Genomic DNA, 13,912 nt, shown 5'->3' with positions numbered 1-13,912 from the left:
TTTCCAGGCAGGAGTACTGGAGTGGGGTGCCATTGCCTTCTGCATACATGACTACTAGAAAAACCATAGCTTTGATTATACAGACCTTTTTCAGCAAAGTGATGTGTCTGCTTTTTAATACTCTGTCTAGGTTTGTCATAGCTTTTTTTCAGAACAAATGTCTTTTAATTCCATGCTGCAGTCACCATGAAATTTGAAGTGCAGTGATTTTGGAGCCCAAGAAAAGAAAATCTGCCCCTGTTTGCATTTTTTCCCCATCTGTTTGCCATGATGTGATAGCACTGGATGCCATGATTTTAAGTTGAGGTTGAAGTCAGTTTTTTCACCCTCTCTTCCACCCTCATCAAGAGGCTCTTTAGTTCTTCTTAGTTTTCTGCCATTAGGGTGGTATCATCTGCATATCTGAGGTTGTTAATATTTCTCCCATCTGTCTTGATTCCAGCTTATGATTCATCCAGCCAGGCATTTAGCAAGATGTACTCTGCATATGGCCTTTTATACAGTTCGTGAGGTTCTCACAGCAAGTATACTGGGGTGGTTTGCCATTCCCTCCTCTAGTGGATCATGTTATGTCACAACTCTCTGCTATGGCCCGTTCATCTTGGGTGGCCCTGCATGGCATGGCTCATAGCTTCACTGAGTTATGCAAGCCCCTTCGCCATGACAAGGCGGTGATCCATGAAGGGGATCCTTCATGTTGTTGACCCTTTTTCAACAACACAAGGGATGACTTTATACATGGACCTCACCAAATGGTCATTACTGAAATCAAATTGATTACATTCTTTGTAGCCGAAGCTGGAGGAACTATAATCAGTCAGCAAAAACAAGACTTGGAGCTGACTATGGCTCATATCATCAGATTCTCACAGAAAAACTCAGGCTTAAACTAAAGAAAACATGGGAAAAACACTAGACCAGCCAGGTATGACTTAAATCAAATGCCATATGGATTCACAGTAGAGGTAATGAATAGATTCAAAGGACTAGATCTAGAGTGTGCCTGAAAAACTATGGACAGAGGTCTGTAATATTGTACAGGAGGTGGCAAACAAAACCATCCCAAAGAAAAAGAAAAGCAAGAAGGCAAAGTGGTTATCCAAGGAGGCTTTACAAATAGTGGAAGAATGAAAAGAATCAAAAAGCAAGGGAGAGAGGGAAAGGTACATCCAACTAAACGCAGAGTTCCAAAGAACAGCTAGGAGAGACAAGAAGGCCTTCTTCAATGAACAGTGTATAAAGCTAGAATAAAACAACAGAAGGGGAGAGACTAGAAATCTCTTCAGAAAAATTGAAAACATCAAGGGAGCATTCCACCCAAAGATGGCATAATAAAGGATAAAAATGGTAGAGAAGACAATGAAGAGATCAAGAAGAGATGAATACATGGAAGAACTGTATAAAAAAGATCTTAATGAACTACATTACTACGATGATGTGGTTAGTCACCCAGAGCCAGACATTTGGGAGTGTGAAGTCAAGTGGGCCTTAAGAAGCACTGCTGTTAATAAAACTAGTGGATGCAATGAAATTCCAGCAGAATTATTCAAATCCCTAAAGGATGATGCCATCAAGATTTCGCATTCATTATGTCAGCAAATCTGGAAACCCAGCAGTGGCCACAGGACTGGAAAAGGTCAATCCTCATCCCAGTTCCCAAGAAGGGTAGTACCAAAGAATGTGCTAACCATCTGACAGTTGCGCTCATCTCCTATGCTAGTAAGGTCATGCTTAGAATCTTGCATGCTAGGCTTCAGCATTATGTGAACCAAGAACTTCCAGATGTCCAAGCTTGGTTTAGAAATGGAGGAGAAACTAGAGATCAAATTGCCAACATTCGCTGGATTATAGAGAAAGCAAGGGAATTTCAGGAAAACATCTATCTCTGTTTCATTGACAACACTAAAGCATTTGACTATGTGGATCATGACAAACTATAGAAAGTTCTTAAAGAGATGGGAATACCAGACCATCTTATCTGCTGAGAAATCTGTGTGCAGGTCAAGAAGCAACAGTTAGAACCCTGTATGAAACAATTGATTGGTTCAAGATTGAGAAAGGAATACGACAGCGCTGTCTGCTGTCACCCCATTTGTTTAACTTATACTTTAAGCACATCATGAAAAAGGCTGGGCTGGATGAGTTACAAGCTGGAATCAAGAGAGGCGAGAGAAACATCAACGCATCAGATATGTGGATGATACCACTCTAATGGCAGAATGTGAAGAGGAACTAAAGAGCTTCTTGATGAGTGAAGGAGGAGAGTGAATGAGCCAGCTTAAGACTAAATATTAAAAAAACTAAGATCATGGCTTCCGGCCTCATTACTGCATGGCAAATAGAAGGGATAATGTGGAAGTAGTGACAGATTTCCCCTTCTTGGGCTCCAAAATCACTGCGGTCGGTGACTGCAGCCATGAAATCAGATAACGACTGTTTTGGCAGGAAAGCAATGACTAACCTAGACAGTGTGTTGAAACGCAGGCACATTAACTCTGCCAAGAAAGGTCCATATAGTCAAGGCTATGGTCATCCCAGTGGTCACATGCAGTTGTAACAGCTGGACTGTAAAGAAGGCAAAATGCCAAAGAATTGATGCCCTCAAACTATGGTGTCTGAGAAGACTCTTGAAAGTCCCTTGGACAGCAAGGAGATCAAACCAGTCAATTTTAAAGGAGATCAACCCTGAATATGCACTGGAAGGACTGATGCTGAAGCTCCAGGATTTTGATTATCTGATACCAACAGATGACTCAGTGGAAAAGTCCCTGATGCTGGGAAAGATTGAGGGTAGAAAGAGAAGAGGGTGTCAGAGGATGAGATAGCTGGATGGCGTCACTGATGCAAAGAACATGAACTTGGGCAAACTCCGGGAGATGGTGAGGGACGGGGAGGCCTGGTGAGCTGCAGTCCACGGGGTCACAAAGAGTCAGACACGACTGGCAACTGACGACAACAACACTGTGTGTAAGTTAAATAAGCAGGGTGACAATATACAGCCTTGACGTACTCCTGTCCCAGTTGGAACCAGTCCATTGTTCCACGTCCCATTCTAACTGTTGCTTCTTGACTTGTATCCAGGTTTTTCAGGAGACAGGTAAGGTCTAGTATTACCATCTCTTTAAGAATTTTCCCCAGTTTGTTGTGAGCCACACAATGAAAGGCTTTAATTGTTTGAAAATGTTTAATTTATGAATGTTTTTAATTTTATGAAAGTTTTAAATTTTATTATATAAAAATATATACTTCTATTTTCATATATGAGATATGGACTTATATTGTCATAAAATATGTACCAACATTTTCATATGACATACATATCTATATTGCCATATATGAAATATATATAGAATATTACTCAGCAAAATAGCAAAATAAAAGTGGGAGATGTTTTAAAATAGAAGATTCCATTAGGAAACTAATTTTTATGAAAATTTAAGAAAAAATCACATAAAGTAGTTTTCCTCTTAATTTTTTCTTTACAAAGAATTTATCAGTTAAGTGTAGCCAATGAATCTAATTACAGGATCAGTTCAGGTCAGTCGCTCAGTCATGTCCGACTCTTTGCAACCCCATGGACTGCAGCATGCCAGGCTTCCCAGTCCATCACCAACCCCTAGAGCTTACTCAAACTCATGTCCACTAAGTCAGTGATGCCATCCAACCATCTCATCCTCTGTCATCCCCTTCTCCTCCTGCCCTCAATCTTTCCCAGCATCAGGGTCTTTTCTAACAAGTCAGTTCTTCACATCAGGTGGCCAAACTATTAGAGTTTCAGCTTTAGTCTTTCCAATGAACATTCAGGACTGATTTCCTTTAGGATTGACTGGTTGGATCTCCTTGCAGTCCAAGGGACTCTCAAGAGTCTTCTCCAGTACCACAGTTGAAAAGCATCAATTCCTCAGCACTCAGCTTACTGTATAGTCCAACTCTCACATCCATACATGACTACTGGAAAAACCATAGCTCTGACTAGATGGACCTTTGTCAGCAAAGTAATGTCTCTGCTTTTTAATATGCTGCCTAAGTTGGTCACAGCTTTTCTTCCAAGGAGCAAGCATCTCTTAATTTCATGGCTGCAGTCACCATATGATCCAGTAATCTCACTCCTAGCCATACATCCAGACAAAGCTATAATTTGAAAAGATACATGCAATATTCTAAAAGAATGTGTGCATACCAGCTGCATATCTGACAGGTGACTTTTACCCTCACATCTGAGATATCAAATTTGTCTTCACATATTGCCTGCTATATGTAGACCCTTGGTTCACACTCGATGTAACCACATACTGTCATAATTAAATCCTATTTGAATTTTAGCTTTATTTTTAGGATGTGCTTTCCCTCTAACAGCAGAGGAGCATTCCCTCTTCTCCAGGCCATTTTTCCCTGGTATGACATTTCAACCCTCAAAAATGTTACCTATTGATATGAATATCAATTTCATTCTAGCTCACTTTGAACAGAGAAGCAAAATATCAGGGGACCTATGTTTTCTGTTTTCTTCATGGAGAAAAGTGAAACTGGTAGAAGAAAAAGTACCTGCAGCTCATGTGCTCCTTCAATCACTAATTGTTGTCAGGGACTTTCTTTTATTTTTAAGTGTGACCCTTCATTCATAATATAACAAATAACAGAATTAGATGAAAGTAGTTTGCAATGATGGCTTGCTGCTACCTAGAAAATCTGAAACAATGGAAACCACCAAGATGAGGGTGCCAAGCTTCTAAGAATATTTTAGGTTTGCAAGTAATAAGTAGTATGCTTGAAATTTCAACAATATATTTTTATACTGATAAAGTATTTTCCAAAAGACTTCCAGTGTGATCACCTCCTGCTGGAAGCCTGGGATGCTGGAATCTGACCACATCCTGTCTGTCTTTACAGGACACTGGGCTGCACTCAGAAGTTCCTGGATCTCCCCTGGATCCTGACCATCATGTGACCAGAGAAATTGCTAACATTGTTGTTTTGCTTGTTGAAATGTTTAATGACACAGATCCTTTCAGTTTCCTGATGTGGGTGAAGTGTGGAGCCCAGTGATGATGTCTTCAAAAAATGTACATCCTAGCTCCCACACGAGGGTGAGTGCCGGGAGCCAGTGAGGCATTCCACTCGTGACAAAGGTCATAAGGAAGGAGGCTCGGCATACGCAAAGGCGGGATGGAGCCTCAGGAGTCTCCCTGGATATTCTCGAGCATCTACCCTCAAAAAAAACAGAGTTTGCCTACTTTATTGCTTTGTGCTCTCACCTCTGACTTTACTGGGGGCTGTCCCCCACCACCATCTCGCTCTCTCTGTCAAAGAGCTAACTTACAGCTCCAATTAATAAAGTTCCTGGGCAATTAGGAGTGTTTAAATCCAAACCCCTCAGATAGCTCTCTAACTCGCCTGACAAGTTTACCCGGTCTCCTACAGCTATGCATACGATTGTTTACAGTCTCCCAGCCTCGAGAGGCACAGGAAGCTTAAGATATTCAGTTTAGAGCCTCTCAGAGAGTTAGAAACTGTCAGAATAAAACTAGTAAAAGATTTCATTGATGAGCCAATGCTTGCTGCCAAGTTTTCACGTCCCCTGTATTGTATCCTTGAATATGTATTAATTAATATAGTTGGTATGTAGAAAAAATAAGTAGTGGCCTTAGTGTTAGCAACTTTAGACCCTGAGGGTAATAAATTCTTTCCTTTGTTGTAAACCCATTACACATCCGCCCTATAGGAATGCAATTTTATCTAACACCTTCGGAAGATGGCGCCAAACCTTAAAATAATTACTCTTATGAGGTGGATGAAACTGGAGCCTATTATACAGAGTGAAGTAAGCCAGAAAGAAAAACACCAATACAGTATACTAACGCATATATATGGAATTTAGAAAGATGGTAACAATAACCCTGTGTACGAGACAGCAAAAGAGACACTGATGTATAGAACAGTCTTATGGACTCTGTGGGAGAGGGAGAGGGTGGGAAGATTTGGGAGAATGGCATTGAAACATGTAAAATATCATGTATGAAACGAGTCGCCAGTCCAGGTTCAATGCATGATACTGGATGCTTGGGGCTAGTGCACTGGGACAACCCAGAGGGATGGTATGGGGAGGGAGGAGGGAGGAGGGTTCAGGATGGGGAACACATATATACCTGTGGTGGATTCATTTTGATATTTGGCAAAACTAATACAATTTTGTAAAGTTTAAAAATAAAATAAAATTTAAAAAAAATAATTACTCTTAGAGAAAATAAGTCTTTGTCAAGAGTCATAAAATGTTAATAGGCCTTCTGGCCAGAAGATGATGTAAATCACCTAAACCATTTGTATACGATAAATTTGCGGAAAGAAACCCTGGTTTTTGATAAGGATCAAAGACTGCTGACTTTGCATCCCCTATTATCCTCTATGTGTAACTTAGGGTATAAAAGCCCCTGTTGAAAATAAAGCTACGGGCCTTGCTCACCAAAGCTTGGTCTCCCCATGTCATTCGTCCCCTCAATTTCCAGCTGAGTTTCCATCTGGAGCGCGGAAATCCTCTGCAACTATTATTTGCCTGGGCTTCTAAGACCCACTCAAGAAGGTGTCTAAGGTGGGGCACCTTCCACTATTCGAGAGGGTGCCTGCGGCCTCCATGGTCAGAGCTAACCTGGTGTCACGGGTTATATTGATTTTCCGCATAAACCAAGCTACTCAGCCTCTTTTCTCCACTGAATTTTCCTACTGAGCTATCCTCATTCTATTACTCTTCATATCTCTAATTAACATTTGAATAGGTCGCCTACGCGTCTCTCCTTTGAATACCCTGGATCAGCCAGGGCTGGACCTCAGCAGGTGAGCCCCCTGTTCAACAGTGAGAACCCCTGCATGTGTGTGACCTGTGCCTCCTGGGAGACCAAGTTTGAACCTGACCAAGTTCTGTCTACATGGTAGGTTTAGACCTCTCTAAGTCCTGTCTACACTGATGATGTTTAGACGAGACCGTGCGCTTTCTGCAGTGAGGACATTTAGGCCTGACTGTTCCGTGTGCACTAAAACATGGAGAGCCGGGTAGAGACCAGGCCTGGCCTCAGTCCTGGGAAACTCCGTGCCTGCGTCTGAGCGTCAGTGCTCAGATGTCTGGGCTCTGGGGCTGAGCAGGCTTCTCTGGTGACCGTGCTCTCCTCTGAGTGGGCTTCCCTGGCCCTCCCAGGGGTCAGTGCTGCGGTCGGGCTCCTAGTCTTTCTCTCCCAGATTTACCTTCCCTGGGGCTCATGGAGACCCCTCAGGTGGGCTACCTGGTAATCATTCCAATTTCCCAGCAATTCAGGTTGAGTAGGGAGGCAGGTTCACCTGGTGAATTGGTTCCAGGGCACAGGGATCGGGCAAAAAGTCAATGGGCAGCAGGTGAGGTTGCTGCTGTGACCTTCCAGTCGACTCTCTGCTCCTAAGAACAGAGCTGCCCCTCGTCTTTCAGCCCAGCTCTCCTGTTTTCTCAGCACCTCAGTGGGACAAGAAAGACAGCCTGCCAGAACCAAGGCAGTGTGTTCACCTCTAGCACGAGCTTTCAAAGCAGCAAAAATCACACAGAACCAAAGTGAAAACAGGAGGGGCCTGACTTCTCATGGACAACTGAGGGAAGAAGAGATGGTCCCTACACTTCTTTCTAGGGTCTCAGTGTCCTGGCTTGTTCACACATTGGGGCTCGGCTGATCACAGCCATGGTGTCCTGACCGAGGGGACATGTGACCCCAGGTGGGGGGACTGGGCACTGTGTGAGTCTCACCCTGTCTGCATGGGTCAGGATCACATGTACGGGGAGACCACAAATAAAGTTAAGAAAAAGGGAAGAATACATGAGCACTTCACTTGTGTTTAGGAATTAATGCTTCCCGGTATTCACTTTATACTGGCCTGTGCCTGTCTGCCTCTTTACCCCTGCAAGGTTCACCCTTCCTGGGGCTCCTGGAGACTCCTCAGGTAGATGTGTCTACCTGGTAATTATTCCAATTTTCCAGCATGAGCATGGCGGGAAGGAAGGCAGGTTCTCCTGGTGAATTGATTGCAGGGCACACAGATCAGGCAAAAAGCCAAAGGGCAGCAGGTGAGGTTGCTGCTGTGATCTCATTCCAGTTGACCGTCCCTCCTCAGCAGAGACCAGACCTGCCCCTCATCTCCCAGCCCTGCATCTGGTGTGTTTTCTCGACACCTCAGTGGAACAAGAAAGGACCAAGCCTGCCAGAACCAAGGTAGTGTGTTCAACATTATCATGACAGCTGTAAAAACAGTTATTATCACACAGAACCAAAGGGAAGAGAGAAGGACTTCTCTGGGACAGTGTGGGGAGAGGAGACCAACCCTACCTCTTTCTATCATCCCAGGGGGTTACAGGAGCCCACTTGCTTCCGCCTTAGGGGCCCAAACAGCAGAGACCTGGGGTCCTAACCAAAGGTCGTGGGCCCAGGTGCAGGGTCTGGGGATTGTGTGGCTCTCACCCCATCCACATGGGTCAGGATCCTGTGTACACAGAGACCACATATCTGGTCTTTACCTGCCATGTGTCTTGTCCCCTCTGAGATTCCCAACGTCTGAATTGGGGGTGCTGCCCTGATTAGCCTGCGGTCCTTTTTCTTCACCTTGTCGCATCTTAAGAGATCAGGCACCTTTGGGTGGGTTGCTGCTCTGTGTTCTGCTGAGTGAAAACCTTTGGAGCTGTCATATTAATATCATAACATATCCCATATCCAATTCATAGGTCACCACTGTCTGGTTCCCCCTACACCAAGCTCAGGTAATGTAATTGTTATTTTGTATTGGAGTGAGTTGCTTTCTGATGTTTTTGTTTGTTTTGGATGTGCATGAACTTGATTCAGTTACACACAGACATATATCTGTTCCTTTATTTTTTCCCTCATATATGTTATTACAATTTTTTCAGTACAGTTTCTTGTTCTATTCAGAAAACTTAATATATTATCAACTTGATATATATTAGTGTGTATATTTTCATCCCAAACTCTCTTCTAACTTTCTTTTGATAATTGGAATTTGGTTTTCTCAGGCTGTGGGTCTGTTCGGTACATTAGTTCACTGGTATGAATTTATATATTCCACCTGCACACGTCACATATTTGTCTCTCTCTCTGACTTCCCTCACATAGAATTACAGTTTCTTGGTTCATCCATGCCACTGCCAATATCAGCATTTCGTTGTGCTTTATGGCTGAGTCGCATTCCAGTGTATAATGTACCACACAGTCTTCATACTTCCGTCAGTGGACACTTTGGTGGATTCTGTCTTGGCTGTTGTAAATAGTGCTGCCCTGAATATCAAGGTGCACATGTCATTTTGAATGAACACTTTTTTCTGAACCCAAGTCCAGGAATGAGATTGCAGGATCATATGATACCTCTACGTTTAGTGTTTCAAGGAACCTCCATGCCGTTTTTCAGAGTAGCTTCACCATTTACATTCCCACCAAGATGGTAGGAGGATTCCTTTTTCCGTATGTTCTCTACATTATTTATTCTTCATAGATCTTTTCAATGATGGCCATTGTGACCCATGTAAGGTGATACCTTATTGGAGTTTTGATTGGCATCAATTTAATGATTATTTATAAGGAGTACCTTTCCATGTGCTTTATTATTTTACACATTGTGAGTACACTTTACCTCTGGAAACTGGCTTCTAGAAACCTGACCCTGTTTGGAATACTTTTGCGATGACTTACCCCAGGACATTTCTTGAGGGCAGGTGTCATTTAAAGCCCCATGGAACTTTGAAGAGCCCTGCACCACCTGTTTTACGGCTTCCCTCTTGGCTCAGTGGTAAGGGATCCGCCTACAATGCAGGAGACATGGATTTGATCCCTGGGTGGAAGATCACCTGGAGAAGGAAATGGCAATCGATTCCAGTATTCTTGCCTGGAAAATCCCATGAACAGAGGAGCCTGGCAGGCCACAGCCCACGGAGTTGTAGTCAGATACAATTGAGTGACTAAACAACAGCACCTGTTTTAATGTGTACATGTTGATCTGAACCAGCTAATTACTCCCTGCCCCCAGCCACATTTCTTTTTTGGTAAACATCAATTTCTTAATCTGTGAACCTGTTTCTCTTTTGTAATAAAGTTCATTGGTATCCATTTTTAGATTCCGCCAGAAGTGATATCCCACGATACTTGTCTTTCCCTGTCTCACTTCACTTAGTATGATCACCTGTTTTTTTCCCTGTAACTGGAAATGTCATTGTTTCATCCTTTATTTCTGAGTTATATTGTGTTGTGTATATGTACCCTGTCTTCTGTATCCATTCATCTGTCTTCATACACTTAGGTTGCTTCTGGGTCTTTGCTGGTGTACCTAATGCTGCCATGATTTTTGAGATGCACGTGTCTTTTTTTTTTTCCACATTCTTTTTTTTAAATAAATTCATTTATTTTAATTGGAGGCTAATTAATGCACGTGTCTTTTTAAATTTTGGTTTCCTCTGGATCTACACCTATGTATGGTATTGCTGGATCACTTGGTACTTCTATGCTTAGTTTTCTAAGAACCACAATGCTCTCCCTGGTGGGTGTACTAATTTACACTCCCACCAACAGTGTAGGAGGGTTCCCTTCTCTCCACAGCCTCTGCAGAATTTACTGTTGTAGGATTTTTGATATGCCATTTTGATCAATGTGAGGTGATACCTCATTGTATATTTGACTCGCTTTTCTCTAAGAACTCGTGAGGCTGAGCATCTTTTAGTGCTTTATAGCCATCTCTACACCTTCTTTGGAGAAATGTGCATTTAGACCTTTGGTTGACTTTTTAATTGGATTGTTTGTTTTTTGATATTGCACTGTACACATTGTTTGTATGTGTTGGAGATAAACTCCTTGTGGGTATCTTTGTTTGCAAGAATTTTTTCCATTCTGAGGGTTGTCTTTTTTCTTTCACTTGCGATTTCCTTTGCGGTGCAATTGCTTTTTAACATTTATTAGGTCTCATTTGTTTATTTTTGTTGTATTTTTCATGATTCTGAGAGATGGATCACAAATGCTACATTTTATGTCAAAGTGTGTTCTGATTTTTTTCTTCAATAGTTTCACATTATCTGTCCTTTTATTTAGATCTTTAACCTATTTGCAGTTTATTTTTGTGTATGGGGGTAGGTTGTAGTCTAATTTCGTTCTCATTTTCATGCTAAGGAACCTGCCCCGTGTCCTCCACAGTGGCTGCTCCCAATTTCCATTCCCAGCATCAGTGTGGGAGGATTCCCTGTGCTCTACACTCACTCCAGCATTTATTGTTTGTAGAATTTCTGCCTATGGCCATTCTGATCAGTGTGAGAGGTGATACCTCATGGAAGTTTTGATTTGCCTTTCTCTCATATTTAGTGATGTTGACATCTTTTCACGTGTTTTTTTTTAAACAATGAGAGTTAAACTTATTCAAGTTGGCTTCTTGAATAAATATTCAAAACATCTTCCCTGTTTTGAATATTTTTCCAATGACCTCCCCTAGGACATTTCTTGAGGGCAGGTATTTTTCACTCACAGCCCTGCAGGCCTTGGGAATATTAAGTGCCCATGAGCAATGGTTTCAAAGTTGTTGTTATGGGAAATGGCCACAAGGTGGCAGCATGTCTTTCTGCCCAACTGTGGTTACTGAGGGAACAAGAGCCTTGGGGAAAGTCTGGTTCCTGGACTGTCAGAATGGAAGGTGCCAGAAGAAGAACTTAAGGCTTGTGTACCATTCTTCTTCCTTCCTAACCGCATCCCCTGGACACATCCCAGTTCCTGCAACACCACTCTGGGGAGGGTGCTTTCATAGGTAAATGGCAGGACCCTAAGGAAGGAGGCTGGAGGTGGGAACCCGACCACCAGGAGACAGGAGCCCACCGGGCTTTTCAAAGCTCTTTCAGCCCAGAGGCTCCACATCTTTTGGGTGCAGTAGGCGTAGTTTCACCGCAGGAGGGTCCTCCTGGATCTGGAGGTTGTGGGCCTGGGCAGAGGGGAGCAGGCTCACCTGGACCATGGGGCAGGCACACCCTCCCCAGCTCCATCAGCCCCGTGACAGTCCATCCTTGGGAAACAAGCTGCCCAGGCTTCAGGGATGTGACAGCAGCCCAGGTCACCAAGGCCTGAGGGGAATAGAGTCAGCATCTTTTGCTGTTTATTCTGTTTTTATCCTGTCATTTGAACCCTCCGCTTTGATTCAAACTTTGTCCCATTTTTTTCTCGTGGTGTATGTATTTTTGATACTGAGTGGCAGGGGCTGTTTGTATATTTTGGAGATGAATTCCTTATGTTCGTGTTTCATTTTTTATTTCCTTTGGTATTCAAGTGCTTTTAAAGCTAATCAGTCCCTTTTTCTGATTTGTAGTCTATTGTTCATTATCCTAAGATATGGATCCACAAAGAATTTGCTGTAATATATGTCAAATCATGTGCTGTTTATATTTTTCTCAAGAATTTCACAGTATCCATCCTTACATTTAGATATACTTCAGTTAAGTCGCTCAGTCATGTCTAACTCTTTGTGACCCCGTGAACCGCAGCAAGCCAGGCCTCCCTGTCCATCACCAACCCTTGGAGTTTACCCAAACCCATGTCCATAGATACCATCCAACCATCTCATCCTCTGTTGTCCCCTTCTCCTCCTGCCCTCAATCTTTCCCAGCATCAGGGTCTTTTCAAATGAGTCAGCTCTTTGTATCAGGTGGTCAAAACATTGGAGTTTCAGCTTCAACATCAGTCCTTCCAACGAACACCCAGGACTGATCTCCTTTAGGATGGACTGCTTGGATCTCCTTGCAGTCCAGGGGACTCTCAAGAGTCTTCTCCAACATCACAGTTCAAAAGCATTAATTCTTCTGCGCTCAGCTTTCTTTATAGTCTAAATCTCACATCCATACATGACTACTGGAAAAACCATAGCCTTGACTAGACAGACCTTTGTTGGCAAAGTAATGTCTCTGCTTTTTAACATGCTGTCTAGGTTGGTCATAACTTTCCTTCCAGGAGTAAGTGTCTTTTAATTTCATGGCCGCAGTCATGAAATTAAAAGACACTTACTGCAGTGATTTTGGAGCCCCCAAAAAATAAAGTCTGACACTGTTTCCCCATCTATTTGCCACGAAGTGATGGGACCAGATGCCATGATCTTAGTTTCCTGAATGTTGAGCTTTAAGCCGACTTTTTCACTCTCCTCTTTCACTTTCATCAAGAGGCTCTTTAGTTCTTCTTCACTTTCTGCCATAAGGCTGGTGTCATCTGCATCTCTGAGGTTATTGATATTTCTCCCAGCAATCTTGATTCCAGCTTGTGCTTCTTCCAGCCCAGCATTTCTCATGATGTACTCTGCATATAAGTTAAATAAGCAGGGTGACAATATACAGCCTTGATGTACCCCTTTCCCTATTTGGAAAAAGTCTGTTGTTCCATGTCCAGTTCTAACTGTTGCTTCCTGACCTGCATACAGATTTCTCAAGAGGCAGGCCAGGTGGTCTGGGATTCCCATCTCTTTCAGAATTTTCCACAGTTTATTGTGATCCACACAGTCAAAGACTTTGGCATAGTCAATAAAGCAGAAATAGATGTTTTTCTGGAACTCTCTTGGTTTTTCGATGATCCAGCAGATGTTGGCAATTTCATCTCTGGTTCCTCTGCCTTTTCAAAAACCAGCTTGAATATCGGGAAGTTCACAGTTCATGTATTGCTGAAGCCTGGCTCGGAGGATTTTGAGCATCACTTTCCTAGCGTGTGAGATGAGTGCAATTGTGTCGTAGTTTGAGCATTCTTTGGCATTGCCTTTCTTTGGGATTGGAATGAAAACTGACCTTTTCCAGTCCTGTGGCCACTGCTGAGTTTTCCAAATTTGCTGGCATATTGAGTGCAGCACTTTCACAGCATCATCTTTCAGGATTTGAAATAGCTCAACTGGAATT

The sequence above is a fragment of the Bubalus kerabau genome, chromosome 19 (assembly GCF_029407905.1).
Source record: "Bubalus kerabau isolate K-KA32 ecotype Philippines breed swamp buffalo chromosome 19, PCC_UOA_SB_1v2, whole genome shotgun sequence".
In the NCBI taxonomy this organism is placed as follows: domain Eukaryota; kingdom Metazoa; phylum Chordata; class Mammalia; order Artiodactyla; family Bovidae; genus Bubalus; species Bubalus kerabau.
The sequence above is the reverse complement of the archived record's forward strand: the minus strand, read 5'-3'. Positions refer to the sequence as shown.